A 22,724-nucleotide genomic window follows, 5' to 3' on the forward strand; every position below is an offset into this window, starting at 1 on the left:
ATTGACTACTACCACCATAATTATGGAGTGGGTCTCGAGGAATACCTAATCTTGGAGCCCATAGCCTTCATTGAGCAACATAGAGGACTTTCCCATCTTCATCAATTACCTTGAATTTAGTAGGCACATGCTGTGATTCTAGACTAGCAGCAGGCATGCATCAATAGTTGCATTTCTTCTCTCTGCAGTGAGGGCAATATTCTACTAACATAATATCAAAATCCTCCTTCTTCCTTTATGCTTGCATGGTGTCCAGTTGCATAGTGACATCATTAATGATATCTTTCTTGAAATCTGATAGGAGGTTTGATAGTTCTATCTTAGATACTTTGACACCAGGGGTTTTTTGGAGTAAGACCCTCAAGACTCATCCTTTTTTTATTGTTGCTCTGTAATAGTTCAAGCAAATATTCTAAATTTTAGCCCACGTCTTCTATGTAATTTCACCTCTAGCCATTAAGTCTAAGGCTTCCATACTCCCATCATGCACTCCTTTCAAAAAGAGATGCTTTGGGGACTCCTCGTTCAACTGATGTTGAATGTTGCACTACAAGTTAAACATGAACCATGCAACATAGTCCTCCAAAGTCTCATCCTCCTTCTATGACATCTTAAAAATGTCATCTCCCTTTAAGTCATGGCCTTTGCAATATTCCTTATATTTATTAAGGAATAAGTTACTCATAGTTGGCCAATCTATCACAACATTGGCACCTAGACTCATAAACCATCTTAAAGTAGCTTCTTTGAGAGTTGACGAAAACAATTTTAGTCTATGAGCATCTGTGGTGTAGTCATAACTTTGACAAAGAATGTCAAACTCAAAGAGAAAGGTTTCTGGATCTTCAGAGATAAGGCCATAGAAGTTTGGTAGGGTAGCAGAGGGTATATTTTTCAAATTTTGATTACCCTACTAACAAATTATCTTGATATTTTGGCTCAGTAAAAAGATTATTTAGATGGAAGGATTCTTCAGATGTGGTTAGTGATTCTACTTGATTAGGTACTTCTACAAACACATTTTCAAATAGTTTTTCTTCTTCTTCTCTTTCTTCTCTTTCTTCTTCTTCAAGGTCAAGATAAAAATAATCTGCCTGATTGAAGTTGGGAAGAAATCTTCCAAGGTGGTCTCTTCTCCTATGCATGCAAAATACTAAAAATGAAACTAACTAGGTGACTCAATAGTGAATACTAGACTGAAACCATCCCCTACAACAATGCCAAAAATGTCGAGCCAATATATTACCTTTTTAGTTGCAAGATTGGACATCCTTTACTACCAAAATACTATGTTGATCTTCATTAAATATCAATCTAGGAGCATGAACTTGAGATGATTTTTGCAAAGTATATGCTCTAGTTTTTGCTAAAAGTCACTGCTACTTTGAATGCAATAACAATTAAAGAAATCTATTTTATGAAAAGGAAAGATAACTATCAAATGCTTGGAAGGAAATTCTAATTACTTAACCATACATCTATTCATCTACTACTACAAGAACAGTGACTGGTTCTATTTCCAGTGGCTGCAAGAACAACAGTTCTAAACTTAACTTAGAAAACTGAGTCTAACTCCTAATTGCTAAAGTAAGCTCCACCTTCTATGTGGGCCCCCATAGAAGAATGAAGAAAGTATCAACTTAGATGAAAGTGTAGAAACTCAACAAAGTCTTGTATTCATTCAAATATGCAATATTACATTTTCTTGGAAAATAAGATGTCTATCAACTCTATCAACCTGCTTACTACTCAACCTCGTAGATACAAGAAAGGTCTTATTTAAGAGAAAGGAAAATAACATACTCCTACAATTACAAATTCCTCATGAAGGATAGTTTGTTACAATTCAATATTTATGCAAGCATGCAATCATAAAAGCATTAGTTATCTTCTTAAATTCCCATAAATATAGAGCATAGTGGATGCTAGATCTACTCTACTATCTATCTTAAAAAGCTTCCAAGAATCTAGGTATCATGTAACAGTTCCTTGCACATTCAACCGATCACTTTGATGCTTGCTTTCCCACCCAACCACTTTATCAGATCCCACTATTTTTTTATTAAAATAGGTCCCTTCTACTTTTGTCGCCAAGTCTCTAGCTGCAATGATGCCATAATATTTCTCTTTAATAGTTATGATTCCTCAACGCTTGTCCTTCATAGTTGTTTTTGATTAATTCCAGCTTGGCTTAGATTCTTGTGATCAACATTTAATGCTCACAAAACTTCCTACAAATATTTATTTATATTTATTAATTTATAAAAAAAAAACATTAGTATTCAACTAATAGTTTTTGCAATCTCTTTAATTGCAAGAAGATCTACCCATGCCAAACATTCATGAAGAAAGATTTCAACAAAATGAACCCTTTTTAGACATAATTATAATTATCATTCTTATGCCATATGTTCATACCTTATACATCAAAAGTTCAAGATACTATACTTAAAAGATGATAAATTTTAGTATGTTATAGAAAAATATTCGCAAAAAGATTAAAAAAGACATCTATTTCTTCATGTCATCACATGTTATAGCACACAAGATTTAAAGCTCTAGCCATCTAAACAACATCCACTATAAAACTATTGATGCAACATATAAGGTAGTGAAGAATAACCTATCATTTGACCTTGCCGAGTTGTTTTTGAAACAATTCAATAAAAATATGGACAAAATCTGAGTTTCAAAGAAAAAATCATGTAAGTTCGTATCTCTGTTGACTTGTTTATTCTTTTATGTGAAAAAGTTCTTTCCTTCGAAAGGAACTATGGTGTGGAAAAAGGATACACCAGATTTTTATTAGATTAATAAGTTCATAGCATAAATGGGTGAAAATTTTGATAGTATTATGAATAAATACTTTGAGTCTCTCAAAGACAAAATACAAAGAAGATATAGAATCCCTAAGAATTTAGTGGAAGATTATGAATAGGACAATTATTTTTTTGTGGATTGTGATAAACTACACACCCAGAAAGTAAGGCCTAGAGTCGCATGGATTAAGCCTTTGGGATATGAGGTTAACATAGATGACACAAAGGATATAATTAGAGCTCTCATTGATGAGTCAATGGACCCCAAAGCACCATATTTTGGCACATATGATGAAGCAAAGGCTAGAGTTGCATTAGAAATAAAACTACCTTAGGACTTGAAAAGAGCAAGAAAGGAAGTGGAGAAAATACTTAAGGATAAAAAATCATCCAACTATCATCTTATGCTAAATGAAGGAAAAGGAGATGACTTTGAGGAAGAAGGAGAGGAAGAAAATGTAGAGGAAGATGAACCTCCCAAGAAGAAAGGGAAGGTCATAATCACCAAACTTGCAAATTCCTCCTTGACTGTGTTCACCAGAAGAACATCAAAATCAAGGAAGAGATTGAAGTCAAGTGGTGATGATGAAGAAGATGAAGTAGAGAAAATCATATTTCAGAAGACTACCCCTACCTTTGTAGAAATATTGAAATGACTAGAAGGAGGAAAAGGCATGACATGTTTCAAGTCTCTTAAGTATGACACTAGGAGTATAGAGGAGAAGAATTATATAGAAGATGACCTCATGGAAAAAATAGAAAAGTGGAAATACTCTCCTAATGAATTGACCAAGAAAGTTCATAATAATATTATGAAGGCATTTACACCTATATGGGACAATGCACTTAATGTTGAAAAATACATTAGAGAACATACCTTGAAGCAACTTATTCCTAACCCATTAGACAAGGAAGTAAAGCAATCGTTGAAGTAAATTAGTAGAAGATTACACCAAAATTCAATGCATTACTGATCCTATCAAAGGACATAATTTTTTTTGTGAAATCTAATACTATAGCATGGAAGAATATCTATGGGCTGCACAAGCCTAGTGAACAAGTTGTGCAAATTGGTGATGAAGAAGGTGTTGAGAAAGATGATGAAGAAATAAATGATGATGAAATTGATGATATTGGAAATTTAGAAAGAGATGATGTAGAGGATGAAGAGGATCAATAAGTAGCAAGAGGTGATCTTCTTGAAATCTAGAGTATTGAAGACTCAGATCCTAAAAAGATAATATCAAAGGTAATGGCCTCCCTTCCTCTCTCTCTCTCTCTCTCTAAGAAAAGACATAGTGCAATCCAGCTCATAGAAGGCTACTACCAAGTTAGTTGAGGTAAACACTACTTCACCAAGCACCCAACTAACCAGTGGAGCAATACTACCAAGTGTAATGATGAGTGAATTTTCTATCGCTTTGTCTACTGAGCAACAAGCTCAAATCATCTCAAAATTACTATCACAACTAGCATCAATAAGTTTCCTATCATATCTATTATTGCTACTATTTCTACTATTGTTACTTCATCTATTGTTTCTTTACTGAGTTCATCTACAATGAGTGCAATGATTCTTGAGGTCAATCCTCAACCAAGCATTGAAGTTTTGAAGAAAGATAAAGAAATTATTCCTTCAATTATTCAAAAGGAAAAGGGTAAAGAGGTAGAAGCCTCTATTGAAGAAATTTATCTAGAGGAGGACACTGTAATACCAGATTGGAATCTTACCAATCTAACTCTTGATCAAATGGATACCCTTGGTGAGCTATGGAAGAAGAGGGAAAAACAAAAAAAGCTCAGAGAGGAGAAGAAAAAGAAAAATCATGTGCTTGTAGACATCAAGAATATTTTTTTTGATGCATTGAATATTGAGGTTGATGATAAACAACCAATTTTGGATCAACTTGTTGACATTGTTCACAAGTATAATGAGGAAGTGGATGGAAAAAACAAACTTTTGCAGAGGGCATAAAGGAAGTTTGGGAATAATGTTTTGGAGAAGGTAGTATAAAGGATAACTATTTATCAAGTATAATTATATACTATTCTTGCTACATTAAATTTTTTTGTAAACAATGTTTCCTTATTTGTGAAGTTGAGTGATACAGCTAACTTTAATAAGGAAATAAAAGAGAAACTATCTAAGATGGATGCTAACATGAAGGCAAGTGTACATCAATTGTTACTTCCTAGCTGTAGTCCTACACATTTTGCAAAAATAAGATAATTGATAGATCTTCAGGCTAAATTGTTTAGGGAAGAAGCCAAGATAAGGGCCACACTAGCAAAAATATAGGGCATGATCCTTCCCAACATAGATGCAATGAAAAAACATATTGCACATGCAAAAACATTGATCCACGACAACAATTTCTCTATAGTAGATCACATGATGGAATTATCAGTAGAGGTGCAGATAGCTTTATACACATCAAAATTTTTATAAGAGAATTGGGACAAGTCAATGTCCATAGTTTTTGAAGGTACACAATGATTTCCTTTCACATTTTGGTGTTACCTTGTAGTTATGCATTTTTGGTATTTGTGTCAAAAATGGGGTGTTAGGATTAACCTCACATAGAAATAATAGTTATATGCAAATATAACCAATATCAAAAAATAATAGATCACACAGAAGAGAACACAAGATACCAATACTTAACATGGTTCATCCAATCCCTAGGGTACGTCGACCAACAACAAGTCCAATATTATTATCATCCATTGATTACAATCCACAATCCCCTCTAGCTCAATACCACCGCAAGAAGCTACAATATCACCATTACATTATGAAATCCCTAATCCTAAGCCTTTTTATAGAAGCTTTTACCACTTACAAAATTAGGGTTAGAAAAAGTCATCCAATAGGAAAAATAGTAGCTGATGCCTTTTATCATATAAGATCATTTTTGGCTTCAAGGGTGTTGCCTCTAAAACCCCCATGGGGGTGTTGTCCCTTGACCCCACCCTATATTGTGATAGGGAGCACACCCCATAGGAGCATTGCCCCTTCACCACATCTTGGGGGTAGTGTCCCTAAACCCCTGTAGAAATAATATGGGGAGAAACCCATGCCAAATTAACCTTTGAGTCTGATTATGCTCCACATCACAAAAATCTCTTGCTTGGAGATTGATCAAACTTTATAATAATAACATCCCACTTGGAGACTAATCATAGCACTGCTAAACCTATAGCTCCAATTGGAATATCAAACCACCCTAGACTCTATTGTTATTTAATTCTATTTAGTCTAAAAGACCAACTGAAGCTAAAGAGGATTTCAACTTCTCCCTTGTTACTATCTTGGTAAACATATCAGCTAGATTGTCATCTATATGTATCTTCTCCAACTTTAATTATCCATCATCCAAAACTGATTGAATGAAAAGGTACTACAATTGTATATGTTTTGTCTTTGAATGTAGAGAAGAATTCTTTGCAAGATGAATGGTACTCTAGCTATCTGTGAGCAAATAATTTTTTCCCCATGGGATTCCCAAATCTTTCATGAAGAATTGAAGCCATATAATATCCTTGGCTACCTCTCTAGTAGTAACATACTTTGCCTCTGTAGTGGATAGAACATTAACCTTCTATAATCTAGAAACCTAGCTCACTTCTGCCCCACCAATAGTAAATACATAACATGTAGTACTCCACCTAGTATCAACATCTTCTACCAAATTTGAGTTAACATATCCCTCTAAATTAGTAGTAGAGCCCCCAAAATGTAGACACTTACTAGATGTTCCTCTCAAATATCTGATAATTCATTTAACTACATTCTAATGCTCACGCCCTAGATGACTCATATACCTGCTAACAACTCCCACTGCATGTGCAATATATGGCTTATTACATACCATAGCATAGCTCAAGCTTCCTACAACTAAAGCATAAGGTACCTTAGACATCTTATCCTCTTCTTCCTATTTCTTGGGACACATCTCCTTAGTCAACTTCAAATGACCAAGTAAAGATGTGCTGACAAATTTAGCATTCTCCATAGAAAAATGTTGCAACACCTTTGCAATATAATTAGCTTGAGATAATGTCAATTTTCTATTCTTCCTATCTCTACAAATCTTCATATCAAGGATTTTTTTTCTATCCCCAAATCCTTCATAGCAAATAAATGTGCTAACTGTTCTTTTAACCCCTTAATGTGATCTATGTTAGACCCAACTACAAGCATATCATCAACATATAAACATAAAAAAATGTAGCTATCATCATCCAACCTCTTAAAATAAACACAGTAATCAAAATGACACTGACTATATCCATGCTCATGCATAAACCTATCAAATTTAAGATACCATTGTCGAGGTGCTTGCTTCAAGCCATACAAAATTTTCTTCAATCTGCACGCTAAGTTCTCCTTACATTTGACCTCAAATCCCTGGCTGAGCCATATATATCTCTTCATCCAAAGCATTATGAAGGAAGGTTGTTTTAACATCAAGCTGCTCCATATACAAATCTTTAGTAGCCACAATACTTAAAATAGTGCGAATAGAAGTCATTTTAACAATAAGAAAAATTATATCATCAAAATCAATGCCCTTTTTCTATGCAAATCCTTTTACCACTAACCTGGTTTTAAATTGTTTCTTACCTCCATCCTCTTATTTTAATTTGTAAAGCCATTTATTCTGTAAAGCCTTTTTACCTACAAGAAACTTGCATAAATCTCATGTCTTATTTTTTAGCAAAGAGTCCATTTCTTCTTTCATTGTAGACTCCCATTGAATCTTAGTATCTGCTTGCAAAGCTTCATCATAACATTCAAGTTCACAAGCATTAGTAAGTAAAATAGAATACAAGAAGAAAATCTTTTTAGAGGTCTACTTAGCCTTGTTGTTCATCTAACATTCATTGGAGTGTGTGATATTTGTTGTTATAGTTGTTGTAGATCATGTGGAATTGTGGAATATCATCTTTTGGAGTATCATCCAATACTACATAATCATCTTCTTTCTTCTCATATTGCTGCAACAGATCTTTGTACACACTTTCTCATTGAATATGACATCCCTGCTTCTTAAAATTTTACAATTTTCAAAATACCAAAGCTTATAACCAAATTCATTAATGCCATATCCAATAAATATACATTTCTTTGACTTAGCTTCCAGCTTGGTTCTATTTTTAGAATCTATATGAGAAAATGCTTCACAACTGAAAGTTTTGAGAAAATAATAACTCACCTTCTTACCAGTCCATGCTTCCTCTAGAATACCAAAACCCAAAGGAGGAGAGAGACCTCTATTAATCAAATATATAATAGTATTAATAGCCTCTGCCCACATGTTTAATGGAAACCCTACATGCAACCTCATGCTTTTTGCATGCTCCATTATAGTCCTATTCATGTATTCAACTACTCTATTTTCTTATGGAGTCCTTGGAATAGTTTTCTGTCTATGAATACCATTAGTGGATCAATAATCTTCAAATTCATAACTTTAATACTCACCACCACTATCAAATTTGAGACATTTTAGTTTCTTACCAGTCTCATTTTGAAATACATCATATTTCTATTTAAGAAAATAAACCCATACTTTTCTAGTTGCATCATTAGTAAATATAACATAATAATGAGAGCCACCAAGGGAAGATATGTGAGCTGGTCTCCATACATTTGTATGCACAAACTCTAATCTCTCACTTTTCTTTTCCTTTCTAGTCTTCACAAAACATATACACAACTTTCATAGAAATCAACATTAACACATTTCATTCCTGGTAAAAATTTCCTTGAATGAAGTAATTTCATACCTTTCTCACTCATGTGCCCAAGTTTTTTGTGCCACAACACTATATCAAAATCTACAACAACTATTTGTTCTCCCTACTCAACTACAACAACTGTTCTTGAACATTCATTTTTCTCTAAAACAATCAAAGTAGAAGGAACAATATGACCTATACAAAGATATGAGGTGCCTACATTCACACCTTTTGCTACTACAAGGGAACCTTTTTAAACCTTCCAATTTTTATCATTAAAAGTAACTACACAACCCTCATCACTGAGTTGTCTAGCTGAAATTGAATTCCTACTCAGCCCTGGAACATGTCTTACCTCATGTAGTAGACAATGATTTCCATTTTGCAACTTAATATTAACTTTTCCCTTTCCAATAATCTGAAAGGGTTCATTATCCCCCAAATAAATAAGTCCAAAATCCCCTTGGACATAATCAATAAAATAACCTCTATGAGGTGTAGCATGAAATGAAGCACCAAAATTGAAAACCCATTAATCATCAATACTTTCTAAAGACTGAAGAAAGTCATCCTCTTTAGATTTGTTACTTACCACATTTGCCTCCTTGTTCCCTTCTAGTTTATCTCTTTCATTTTTTTTTGAGTCCAACAATATTTCTTCTTATGCCCTGGTTTATCACAGTACTAGCAATCTCTCAGTCCTCTAGATTGAGACCTCTACCCCTTTGACTTTCCTCTTGATTTCTCATGATTTCAAAAATTATTTCCTTTCTTAGTTATTATGCCTCTGCTTTGTGCGTTCAAAGAAATTTCTAATGTAGATCCACCTAATGTTTTCCTACAAGTTTCCTCACTCAAAATAATGCCAATCACATCATGAAATTTTAGGGTATTAGATCCAGAAACAAAATTACTTACAACCATTACCAAGCCATCTAGCTTTCAGGAAAAGAACATAAAATCAAGAGAGCCCTAATTTCTTCATCAATATTGATATCCGCAAAAGATAACTGACTAGTAATAGTATTAAACTCATTTAAATGATTTGCAATAGATCCACCTTCTATCATCTTCATATTAAATAAATGCTTCATGAGAAATACCTTGTTTGAAGCTGAGGGCTTTTCATACAATTTTGCTAGGGTTTGCATCAACTCTTCCATCATCTTTTCTTTTATACTATTAAATGTCACTGATGGTGCCAAGCATAATCAAATGCTTCCAAGTGTCTTTCTATCTAAAATCTCCTAGTACTCATCCATCATAGTTCCCTATTTCTTGGATTTTCCTTCCAACAACTTCCATAAGTCCTTCTAATAAAGATAGTCCTCTGTTTGCATATTTCATGACTAAAAGCCTTACTCATTAAACTTCTCCACCTTTAGCTTACCCTCATCTGTCTTTGCTTCCACTCAACCATGAGACTCCCACTCAACTGTAAGACCTTCCTTTAGAGGATCACAAAAAAATGATGATGGTCTGGCAAAAAACAAAATGATGACCATCTGGCTCTAATACCACTTATTAGGATTAACCTTAGACATAAGTAAAAGTTACATTTAAATATAACCAATATCAGAAAATAATGTATCGCATAGAAGAGCACATAAGACAACAAGATTTAATGTGGTTCACCGAATCCATGGGCTACATCCACCAATAGCAAGTCCAATATTATTATTATCTAGTGATTACAATCCACAATCCCTTACATCTCAATACAACCATAAGAAGCTACAATATCACCATTACATTATGAAATCCCTAACCCTAAGCCTTTTTATACAAGCTTTTACTACTTACAAAATTAGGGCTAGAATAAGTCGTCCAATAGGAAAAATAATAGTGAATGCCTTTTAAAATATAAGGTCATTTTCTCTTCGGGAGCACTTCTTGGAAATATTCAAGATATGAAAAGTTACTGAGAGGGGAGGGGTGAATTAGTAACTTTAAAATTTTTTCCTTTAAATTTACCACAAATCAATCTATGCTACTACATGCATTAATACTAAAAGATAAAACATTCATCACACAATGTTTTGGTGACCCAAAAACCTTCCAAATAGAAAGTGAAACTGTAGTGTGGATGATACCCACAAAACTTCAATACTATAGCAGAAAGTTGGACTATTAAGGCTTACATTGACCACTTCTAGTGATCTGCCCTATTAGGAGCACAAAGGACTGCTAGGTCCACCTTGTTAGAGGATTTACAAACATACAATGAAGTATGCACTCAGTTAAGAGATTTGTACAAAGACTGTTAAGTCTAACTTTTTAGAGGATTTAGAAACTGATTCACCTGTTAAGATGAAGCAGTGGATCTACTTACAACTAATTGCTGATAAGATCCTTTATGCATTGATCACCATATGTGATGGATACAACTTTTTTGCCTTTGTATTGACCTTGTTGTATACCTTGAACTACTGCTAATAATCCTTCGTATGTACTTCTCAAAAATACATCACATTACTTCTCTATTGCTTCATACATATGACATCTTACAATACACCTTACATATATACCTTTCAAATTTAGAAAATTGCAAGGTCGACCAAAACACAAGTGAACAAATACATTACAAAGTTGGCCCAATAATAAATAACTCGGGTTCACTAAACTAACTCGATGACCTTCTAATACACAATGTCCACTGCATTACTCAGCATCATCATGCACTAGATAGAAGTGAAGGATTGGTCCATACTAATCACTTGATGTATTTCTAAACTCAGTGACCATTGGTGACTCGATAGATGTAGTGTCACTTAGTAGATACTACACACTAAGTTTACCTTGCTGTACTCAATAAACACTACTGCTTCCAATGCTCAATTTACACTAAATCTCCATGACACAACCTTTTTGCATGGTAGACACTATGAAGCTTAGTAGACACTACTGATCTTCACATTATCTGTATTCACTTAGTAGCCACTATCTGTTCAATGTAAACTATTGAACTCTTCGAAGCTTAGTTAACACTGGAATGCTTGGTGAGTGTAGGAAACTAAGTGCTAAGCTCGACAGCTATACTGATATGGATAAGTGTTGTCATCAATGGAAATACTAACTTAATGCCAACAATCTCCCCCTTTGGAATTAGTGACAAAATGCTTATAAGCCAAAACATATGTACATAAACTGACTCGCTAAATTTTGGTTTTTCAAAATTGATCTTTGTAAAGCTGCTACATATACATTTCTACATATATCTCCTTGATGACACATAATGTATATACAAAGATACTTATGTACATAGCTATACACATATACATGCTAACTCTATTGAGTGTTATATCCCCCTTTCACTTATACTGATATCTCTCCTTATATATAGAGTTTCCCTTTTTGCTTAGACTAATATCTCTCCCCCTTTTTGACAGTAATGCCAAAGGGCTACATATACTATCTATATACTTACACCAAAATGAGAGAGAAGTTCTTGATGTACCTTGAGAATGAGGGAAAATGAGGTATCCCAATTTTCTTGCAAAATTTGACAAGTGGAGAGAGCAATATGAACTTCTGCTGATAATTTGATCATGTGATCAGCCATTGAGAAGTGTTGATCCTAGACCAATGTCTTGCAATGAGAAATATGTGTCTACATTGTATCCATTATTGGCAAGATCATATTCTGAGTATCAATCAAGATTTATAATGCTAAGTTTGTGGAATAGATTGTGTAGAGATTTTTCATCAATGTTTCAAATCACACTATGTGATCCATCATCAGCAAGAGAGAGAAAGAGGTGTCAAACAATGTGATGGATCATGTAGTGTGATTCAAAATGTTGATGAAAAATCTCTACACAATCTATTCCAGAAACTTTGCATTATAAATCATGGATTGTGGAAATCTGATTGCATTAATCAATCAAGATTGCTCTTATTCTTGCTTCTTCTCTTAGAAGTTCTACTTGCACTTCTACTAGATATTTCACCTTGGTGTGATTAGAGGAGCTAGAAGAGGGGTCAACCAACAACTTTGATGCAATAGATTTCATGTCAACATCAATCTTATTTCATTTCTCATTTATTTCATTGGTAAAACCAGACATATCACAAAGTTTGGAAAAAAGTGATGCTGCATTATTAAAAGAATTTTCAAAATTACCCAAAAATGTGGACAACTCAACTTGTTTAATTGCTATCTGATGAGCAATATGCTCTAACACCTTGTTATCAAGCTTCCTTTCAGCCTTATCAATTAGCTTCTCTTGTCCAGAGGAGTCCTCATTATATTTCTGTATAGCCTCTTCTAACTAGATCAAAATATGTTGAGTGGAATCCACTTCAACACCTAAAGCTTCTCTGATTATATTCTTGGCATTTTCAATTATTCTATACTCCTTATCCCTTTTAGATCTTAATTACTTCTACATATATTTCTTTTCTATGAGTTGACTGGCTAACATCATTTCTTCAATAGTAGTAGTCTCATAGTCAATCTTAGGTATTATTATCTCTGTGTCTAAGTCAATTTCTTCTTCAATTTCCTTTTCAGTGATCAAAAGTTTCAATGGTTGCCTTTATTTTACTTCAGTGATGACTAGTTTGACCTTAGGAATAGACACAATAGTAGAGATAGAAGGGCTAGCAGTGAAAAATGGAATAGGGCTTAAGGATTGAATACCAATAGGAGTACTAACTGAATCAAAAATTGAAACACTTCCCAAAAATGGTGCCACACTTGGTAGAATACCCATAGAAATTTTTGAACTAACTAGAATCAAAGTTGATGCAGACAATGCAAATAAATTTTTTTTGTAAAGCTTTCAAGAATTGATGAAGACAAATTTGTAGAACTTACTGATGCACTAACTGAAGATGCAAAAGTAGAGGGAGCTAACTCAGTAGTTGAAGAAGTAACAATTAGCTTAGTTGATGAAGTGCTTGACACTTCCATTGTAGACACTTGGAGCTGAGAGGTGGCTAGTGAAGATTGAGCAATTCATGTTGCTATTGTGCTCATAATCTCACTAGTAGAATCTATCTCCACATATGTGATAGTATGTGGTGGAGTGTGAGGAAGAGATACAATTGCTTCTGCTATAATTCTGATCGGGTCATCTTCATCCTTTTCTTCCTCTTCTACTTCTTCCTCCTTTCCTTCTTCATCTATTTCTTCTATTTCCTCCTCCTCCTCTTCCTTCTCTTCCTCTTCCTTCTCTTCTTCTTCCTTCTCCTTCATTAGAGCATGCAATTCACCTTTAATAACTATGATGGAAGGAGTTTTGTCATCATCATCACCATCACTACTATCATCATCTTTAATTATAATAGTTTCATCAGATGGCTTTTTGAGATGATATACATCTCTCTAGACATCTGAGGCATGCTTAACCACTGATTCTATGTTATTCATTAATATAAAACATGAGTTAAGCTTTAGAATCATTTTGTCTTCATGCTCTTTTATTTCCTTCTTTACTTTTGCATTAGTCATATTAGGTACTAATTGTCTCAACTATTGTTTAAAGATGTCTTTTAAAATTTGCACTATGTTCTCCCATCTAGGTTTGATTTTGGTAAAAAGATCTACATGGATTTGAGGTTGAATTAGTGTAGGGGAGTATTTCCAAATACAAATATTTTCCATGACTAAGTCCTCAATCTCTTTTTGCTTAGTTGAAGTCTGAGTCTCATATTTGAAAACTTTGAAGTTACATATTCCTACTCCAACTCTTAGCTATTTCATCCTTTTCTCAAATGTAGGTGGAGAGCAAATGAATACTAGTTCACTTTTACCTTTCCTACCTCTCCTGGAGAATACTGTAGTAGGTTTCTTTTGAGGTTTGGTGATAATCACCTTACCTTTCTTCCTTGCTGGTTCCTCTTTCTTTGATTCTTCTTCTTCTTTATCATATTCCTCTTCTTCATGCTCACCCTTGCCCTCAGTAAGCATTAGAGGACCTTCAACTGTCTTTAATTTAGCAATTCTCTTCTTGCCTCTGCTAAGAGCTTGAGGAATCTTGATACTGAGCTCTATCCTCTTCTTGGCTTCCTCATATGTGCCAAATGTAGGAAGATTTGGATTGGTTGGTTTATTTACTAGAGCCTCAATGATGTCTCTAGCTTTATTAATGTTAATTTCATAAGGCAATGGTTTTACCCATGCCACTCTTGGTATGACTACTTGAATGTACACTCTGTCATAGTCCACCATGAAGCATATGTCATCCTTGTAGTCTTCCACAAGCTTGCATGGGATATGGAATATGTTATTCATTTTCTCCTTGAATGCCTCAAAGTAGTTATCCAACACCCTTTCAAAAATTTCACCCATTTCTTCAATAAATTCATTTATCTGATAAAGAATATGGGTGTCTTTCCTCCATATGACTGTGTGCTTAGATGAAAAGAATTTTTGAAAATAGAAAAATAAACAAGTGAGAAATGAACCAAATTTGAAGGAATTATTCTTGGAAGTCTTCACACTTTCAATGTTTTTGTTCAATTGCTTTAGTAATACATCTGACAAATCAAATTCAAGGTTCTTCTTTATAACCTTATATGCTAGGTCAACTACCTCACAAAGAACACTATTTAAAAAAATCAAGCTATACATCTTATGTGCAATGATATGGATGCAAAACCTAAGCTCTATGTTAGTGACATTGTTTAATTTCAAACCTCTACCACCCTATTCGGCTAGGGTTTTCTTCTACAGTTCCTCCTAACCTAGGGTTTTGGTTGTCTTAGCTTTGCTTAGTATTGGCAAACCCATAAACTTATGTATCATCTTCTTTGTAATTAGAATGGGTCACTCCAACCATAATTGACCATTGTGAAACCAACTCAATGTGTATCTTATCCATTTCACTTAGAAATTTTGAGGCATGTGAGGGATGTGAGTTAATCCTTTAGCTTCCAAATGTTTATGCTCGGGTTTCAAAACTTCGTCAACAAATATTTCAGCTAGGGTAGTATCCATTTCTAATGTTCCTAATTCTTGAATAGAACATTTAAAATGAGTTCTTATGTCACTGATTAGGAGTACCCTTGGTAGGATTTGTGATTGACCTCCGTAAGGATCAAGAGATTCAACAACGATAGGAACAATCTTGAAATTTGGTGCCTTCCATTTGACACCCTTAACTAGCATTTTGGGACCCTTCTTTGATTTAGTGCTACTTTCACTGGTAGATGCCATTGCTACTTGGTAGATGATAAAATTTGTGAAGATTTTGCTACTAAATAGCTCAAAAACACTATACTGCTCTTTCAAATTGCTTTGCTCTTTGAATGTTGTGAATGTGGTGAAAAATAAAATCAAAATTGCCCCTTTTGTTGAGAAACATTTCATAAATGCTTAACACCATAATGACTCAGTGTGTGATAGACTGTCATCCACTAGCCAAACTCAGAAAGAGTATCAACTTGGTAGATGTACCAAATTTCTCTTACTCTTGACCTTGCTCGGTAGGGTCTTCAACCAACTTTCCTTGGTGGAGTCTAATGCAACTCGATGAAAGATAACCTTTTTGTGATCCTAGTGTATTTGGAATATTGATTGGATCATTTGTATTTCTCATACTTCCTGGAATTTCTTATGATTTTCTTGCTGAGTATAACTCCAATACACTCTTAGGAAATTAGTTTGAGGGGATGGAGTCACTCACTTCTTGAGTGACTTCACTTTCATGATTTGAGCTTGTATCCTTGGTAAATTTAGGAATCCATTACTGCCTCATTTGTTTCCTTATGTTGTTAGCCCTTGCTTTCTTTTCATCTTCAACATTTCCTATATTCATGCAATTTTTAGCTATATGACCAAGTTCAGTGCATGTGTAACACCTTATAGTAGTATCTTTCTTTCTTAGGTGATGCCTTGCACAATTTATGCCAGTGCATCCATATTCTCCACAATAATGACATCTACACTAGGTATTGTAGTCCCATCCAAATATTGCCTTTACAAGTTGTTTAGCTAGATTGAATGATTTGGATCTGCATTGAGATGCCTTGTGACCATGATTTTTGCATTTGTGACATTTACCTTCAAATTTTGGTTTTTCATTGCATTCATTGGCTTTGTGACCATACTGATTGTAGTTGTAGCACTTTCCATTGAATTTTCCTTTTCCATTGCTCCAGCATTTGTTTGATGTATGAAAAATTTTCCCACAATGATTGCATGAGGACTTTTGATTCCTTTTTACACCTTGCTTGGATGATTCACCTTGTTCTTCATTGTATCCAAGTCCTGCTTTACTTTTTTGCCTATGAAGATTCTGCTCATTTTGCTAATTCAATTGATTCAAGTCTTCTTGTGATTTCAACATTCTCTCATTGATTTGTTTTTCAACATTTAGGTCATTCTTCAATTTTTCAATGATTTGATTTTCACATCTTAGTTCTCTCAATATTCTTTCATTAATTTCCCTTTCATAATTTAGATCATTTCTTATTCTTTCATTCTATGCTTTGAGAATCTTGATTTCTTCATTTGCTCCAGTGATTTGATCAATGAGGTCTTCATGCTGATTGGATTGATTCTGTTGTTCATTGTTTCTTGCCTCCAAGTCTTCATTTTCCTTATTCCTTTGTTCCAAAATTTCACATAGCTTGATTGATTGGATTTCTTATTCTCTTTTGAGTTTCCTTACTTCTTATTGTAGAGAGCCATTCTTTGCTAGGAGATCTTTGATTGCCTCACTAGCTTCATCTGAGCTGCTTGATGGAAAAAGGTCTTCAATCTTTTCTTCAAAATACTGATGGTCATCCATTTGTTTTGCAAGTTCCTTCCTTCTTTTCAAGGATTGGGAAAGATGCTCCTTTGTTTCTTTGAGTTGAGCTATGGCCATTTCTAGATCTAGCTTTTCATTTTCAATTGCCTTGTCAAGTCTGAATATCTCCATTTGTCCTTATATCTTTGCTCAAGCTGTCAAAATTTTATCTTGAGAACCACAAAGCTCTGATACCAATTGTAGGAAATATTCAAGATATGACAAGTTATTGAGATGGGAGGGGTGAATCAGTAACTTTAAAATTTTTTCCTTTAAATTTACGACAAATCAATCTATGCTACTGCATGCATTAATACTGAAAGATAAAACATTCATCACATAGAAGAACATGATGTTTTGGTGACCTAGAAACCTTCCAAATAGAAAGTAAAACTTGGGTGGGGATAATAGACACAAAGTTGTCTTGTTAAGGCTTACATTGACCACTTCTAGTGATCTGCTCTATTAGGAGCACAAAGGACTGCTAGGTCCACCTTATTAGAGGATTTACAAACATACAATGAAGTATGCACTCGGTTAAGAGATTTGTACAAAGACTATTAAGTCTACCTTGTTAGAAAATTAGAAATTGATTCACCTATTAAGATGAAGCAATGGATCTACTTACAATTGATTGCTAATAAGATCCTTTATGCACTAATCACCATATGTGATGGATATATCTTTTTTGCCTCTGTATTGACCTTTTTGTATACCTTGAACTACTATTGATAATCCTTCGTATGTACTTCTCAAAAATACATCACATTACTTCTTTATTGATTCATACATATGATATCTTACAATACACCTTACATATATACCTTTCAAATTTAAAAAACTACAAGGTTAGCCAAAACACAAGTGAACAAATACATTACAATCAGCCAAATAGTAAATAACTCAGGTTCACTGAATTGACTTGGTGACCTTCTGATATATGACATCCACTGCATTACTCAGCATTGTCATGCACTCGATAGAAGTGAAGGCTCGGTCCATACTAATCACTTGATGTAGTTTTGAACTCAGTGACCACTAGTGACTCGATAGATTTAGTGTCACTCGGTAGATACTACACATTGAGTTTACCTTGCTATACTCGGTAAACACTACTGCTTCCAATGCTTGATTTATAGTGAATCTCCATGACACAACCTTTCTACATGGTAGACACTATGAAGCTTAGTGGAAATTTTTGATCTTCACATTGCTTGTATTCACCCAGTAGCCACTATCTATTTGGTGTAAATTGCTAAACTCTTCGAAGCTTAGTTAACACTGGAATGCTTGGTGAGTGTAGGAAACTAAGTGTTGAGCTCAATAGCTGTACTGATATGAATAAGTGTTGTCACTAATGGAAATACTAACTTAATACTAACAATACTACCCTTAAAAACTCATATAGGGGTGTTGCCCCTCAATCCCACCCTATACTCTGGGGCATTGCCCCCAAAACCTCGTAGAAATAATATAGCAAGAAAACCATGCTGAATAAACCTCTGAGTCTAATTAGGCACCACATCACAACAAGGGGGAATGTAGAATGTATATCATATGTAGAGAAAAATGTATATACAAAAGAGGAATACATGTACAATATGAATGATGTATATACATAATAGAAAATGCATTTTACAAAAACAACTTTGAAAAATCAAAAAATAGAGTTGGAGGTTACCAACTAGTGGCAATAATAGATAAAAATCAAAACTGTGTTACAAATTGACACATGTTGATAGGGGAAGTTTTGACATATATTTTGAGTAAACTATATTTTAGTATGATAAGTGTTTTTTTCACTAATACCAAAGGGGGAGATTGTTGACCTGATGGTCAAATCATTTGTCTATTACTGACTTAACACTTAGTCAATTAGTTACATTGTTACCAAGCTCTATAGTTTCTATTGAGCTTATCATACTACTAGTAGTGTAAACGAAGTGTTTCAGTTGCTATTGAGAAAATTAGTCTGATTATAGTTCATGCCAAGGTCCATAATGTCTACCGAGCATCTAAGATAGAGTATAGTGTTAACTAATCCCTATAGTGTCTACCAAGCTGGAAGTGTTAATGAAGTGAACAAAGTTACTATTGACCAAGTCATTTAGTGTCAATCGAGTCTACTGCATTCTTTAGTGTTTTTTGCATCATCTAAGTGCTAGTTTAGTTCATATTACCCTAAGTGATTAGTATGGACCAAGAATCTACATCAACCGAGTCCTAGAGTTTTTTGAGTGTTGATAATTCTTAGAACATCACTTGAGTGGTCTTTAGAACCTGAGTTACAATAGTGAGCTAACTTTGTGAAGATTGTTTGAATTTGGTATTGTAACCAACTGCATAAGGTAATTGATTGGATTGGTATATATATGAAATATATCTTATCATATCCAATGCACTAATATTGAAGAAGCAAGAAGTAGATGAGTGTGAATTAAGAAGGCTACAAGTAGTATAAGGAAAAGTAGAGACTTATCTATCATAGCCATGTGATCATTGTTATTCAAAGGAATCTCATTCAACAAATCAAATTGTAGATTAGAGATCAATCACTGATTCATCCTAATAGGTGTATGAGTCAAATCCTCTAACAAGGTGGACTTAATAGTCTCATTCCAAATCTCCTAAAAAAGTGCATACTTTATTGTATGTTGTAAATCCTTTCACAAGGTGGACTTAGCAATCCTTATTTCTCCTAATAGGTCAAATCATTATAAGTGATCAATTGTAAGCTTTAATAGGCTAAATTTATACTATAGTAATAAAGCTTGTGGATATCATCCCCACCACAATTTTACTTTATATTTGAAAGGTTTCTAGGTTACCAAATATTGTGTCAAAGTTTTATGAATTTTTTATTGCTTTCATTCTTTCATGCATGCAATTAGATTAGATTATGTGGTGGTAGTTTAATAGGTTAATTAAAGTATAAGTCTTATTGGTTTTTGATTTAGCACAAACCCCCCACAACCCCCCCCCCCCCCCCCTCAATCTCCTAGTATATACTAAATTTCCAACATAAATAACATTAGTATGACAAGTTGAAAAGAAGAAATTTGATTAGATTACTAATAGTGGTTATTCTCATCACATGACTAGACATATGAACAAGTTTAGTGAATTAAATAACTATCATGATGGAAGTGTTAGAGTTAGAAACAATGAAACCTTTCATATTGAGGGGAAAGGATCTATTACTCTTGATAGAAAGACTAAAATTGATGATGTTTCTTTTTTTGGTGGTTTGAAATATAAACTTTGAGTGCTAGACAACTAGTGGACAAGGGATATAAGTTGTAGTTCACAGTAAAGACATGCATTGTCAAAGATAAATTTGGTAAGGTGATTGGTATGATACAAGGACAATAGGTAATATTTTCTAGTTGAATCCTATTGAAATGACATGTTTAGTTTCTAAAGTTCATTATAGTTTTTTATGGCATAAAATGTTTTGTCATATACACTTTGATAACATTGTGAAAGTAAGCACTACATTTATAGCTAGGGATTTGCCTAAATTATGACACCTATTAACATAGTTGTTGGAAACTACAATTGGAATAATTGTTATGTTATCATTGATATGTAACCTTACTGGCAAGTTATTTACTAAAAATGTAGAGTATCTATCTGTTGATTGATGGAGAGAATTTGAAAATAGGGATAACTAGATGACCTAGTGAAGTTGTTGAGTAAAGAAGAGTTAAGTATGAAGGAATTACAATGGGACCTTGATTAGTAAGTCTTTAACAAGATAATGTGTTATTTAATCATTGTATGAATTGAAGAAAATATTTGAGTTTAAGAATAGAAGAGTAGATTTGAAACAAGTCAAGAGGAATAGCATTGTTGAGTATCATTTTTACTAGGCTAATGAAGGAGAAGATTAAGGAACTTAAGATATAGTTGAGAAAACAATATTATCCAAGTGTTTGTTATAGTGGAGAAAGATGCAACAGAAAATGTAGTAGTGACCAAGTGTAGTGAAGACTAAGTGATTTAGTGCAAGTCGAGGAAGACAAAGTAGTAGAGACTGAGTGATCCTGTGATGACTGAGTGTCAGCAAAATAATATTTTGTGGAAGAATCAAGTTTTGAGTTTGAAACAGTTGAATTTTGGATTGGTGAAAATGTGTGAAAGATTAGGATTAATGATTTAGCATATTTAATGCAACAAATTAATTTGTTAAGAGATCAAAGGAAATGATTTAAAGAGAAGCTTCTAGAAATTACAAGGATGGAGTAGAAGTACAAAATGATGAATAGATTCAATGAATCTAATCAAACCCTAAGATCTATGATGAAATTTAAGTGGAAAGAGATAAAAGGTACCAATTTAAGGAGGCACAAGGGATGTTTTATAGGGTTGGTTTGTTTTTTATTGGAGAAATTATGAAGAGCTTATGAAGAATAGAGTAGGAGAGGAAAAGTGAGAAGATTGGAGAAGTGTGATTGCTTGAAGGGTCACCAAGAAGATCAAATATGGAGAGCATAATGAAGTCCAATTAATGAAGCAAAAAATGAGTTGAATGGAGATCTAAATTTACAAAGCAAATTGCATCTTAATAGATCAAACCTAGCTGTTACTTTATAACCATTGTGGCAATTAAATTCCTTTAATCAAGGTTGACCTAATAGTCATTTGTAAATCATTTAATCAAGGTGACATTCTAATAGAATGATCCAAATTGCTCTAACAAGGCCACTCCTAATAGGGTGATTGAAATCCTTTAGCATGGTCATACCTAATAGTGAGTTTTGTAACCTTTAATAGGGTTGGCTCTTAATTGAGCTAACTTTAAAAGAGTGAAACAATGGTAGTATATTACTTGGTGGTTTTTCCCAAGTTGGGATTCCATGTTAAATCTTGGTGTCTTACATGTGTGAATTTTATTTTCAAATTGCATGCTATTTATAGCTGTTTATTTATTTTTATCAACATATATTAAATAGAGAGTTAGTGATGAATGAATAAGTTAAGTTATTAATTAGTTGCTATATTGGCTAAGTGAGTTTATGAGATTGAATAAGTTGTTTAAATTTGTTAACTGATTCACCCCTGCTCTCATTTATTCTAAATATTCTAACAAGTGGTATTAGAGCTTGTGGTGCTTGTAAGGAAAATTTGGAGGGACTTAAAGCTAAAGATCAAGATGTACAAGAGAGAGGTACCCAAGTTGAACAAAGATAAATTCTCAACATGGCAATGCTTGATGAGATTGCATCTTTCTAGAGTTGGCAATTTTGCACTATACTACTTGGACAATAAATAATTTGAGGTTCCTAGACCCATGACAATTGAAAAAATCAAGGAGAAGCAGTAGTGTAATCAAATGATGATAGATTTAGCATCTTCCCTAAGTTATGTTGAATTTGATGATATGAAGGAATGCACTACTGCAAAGAAAATGTGGGATAAG

The sequence above is a fragment of the Cupressus sempervirens genome, chromosome 5, assembly GCF_028749045.1.
Source record: "Cupressus sempervirens isolate cs-2001-9-10 chromosome 5, ASM2874904v1, whole genome shotgun sequence".
Lineage (NCBI taxonomy): Eukaryota > Viridiplantae > Streptophyta > Pinopsida > Cupressales > Cupressaceae > Cupressus > Cupressus sempervirens.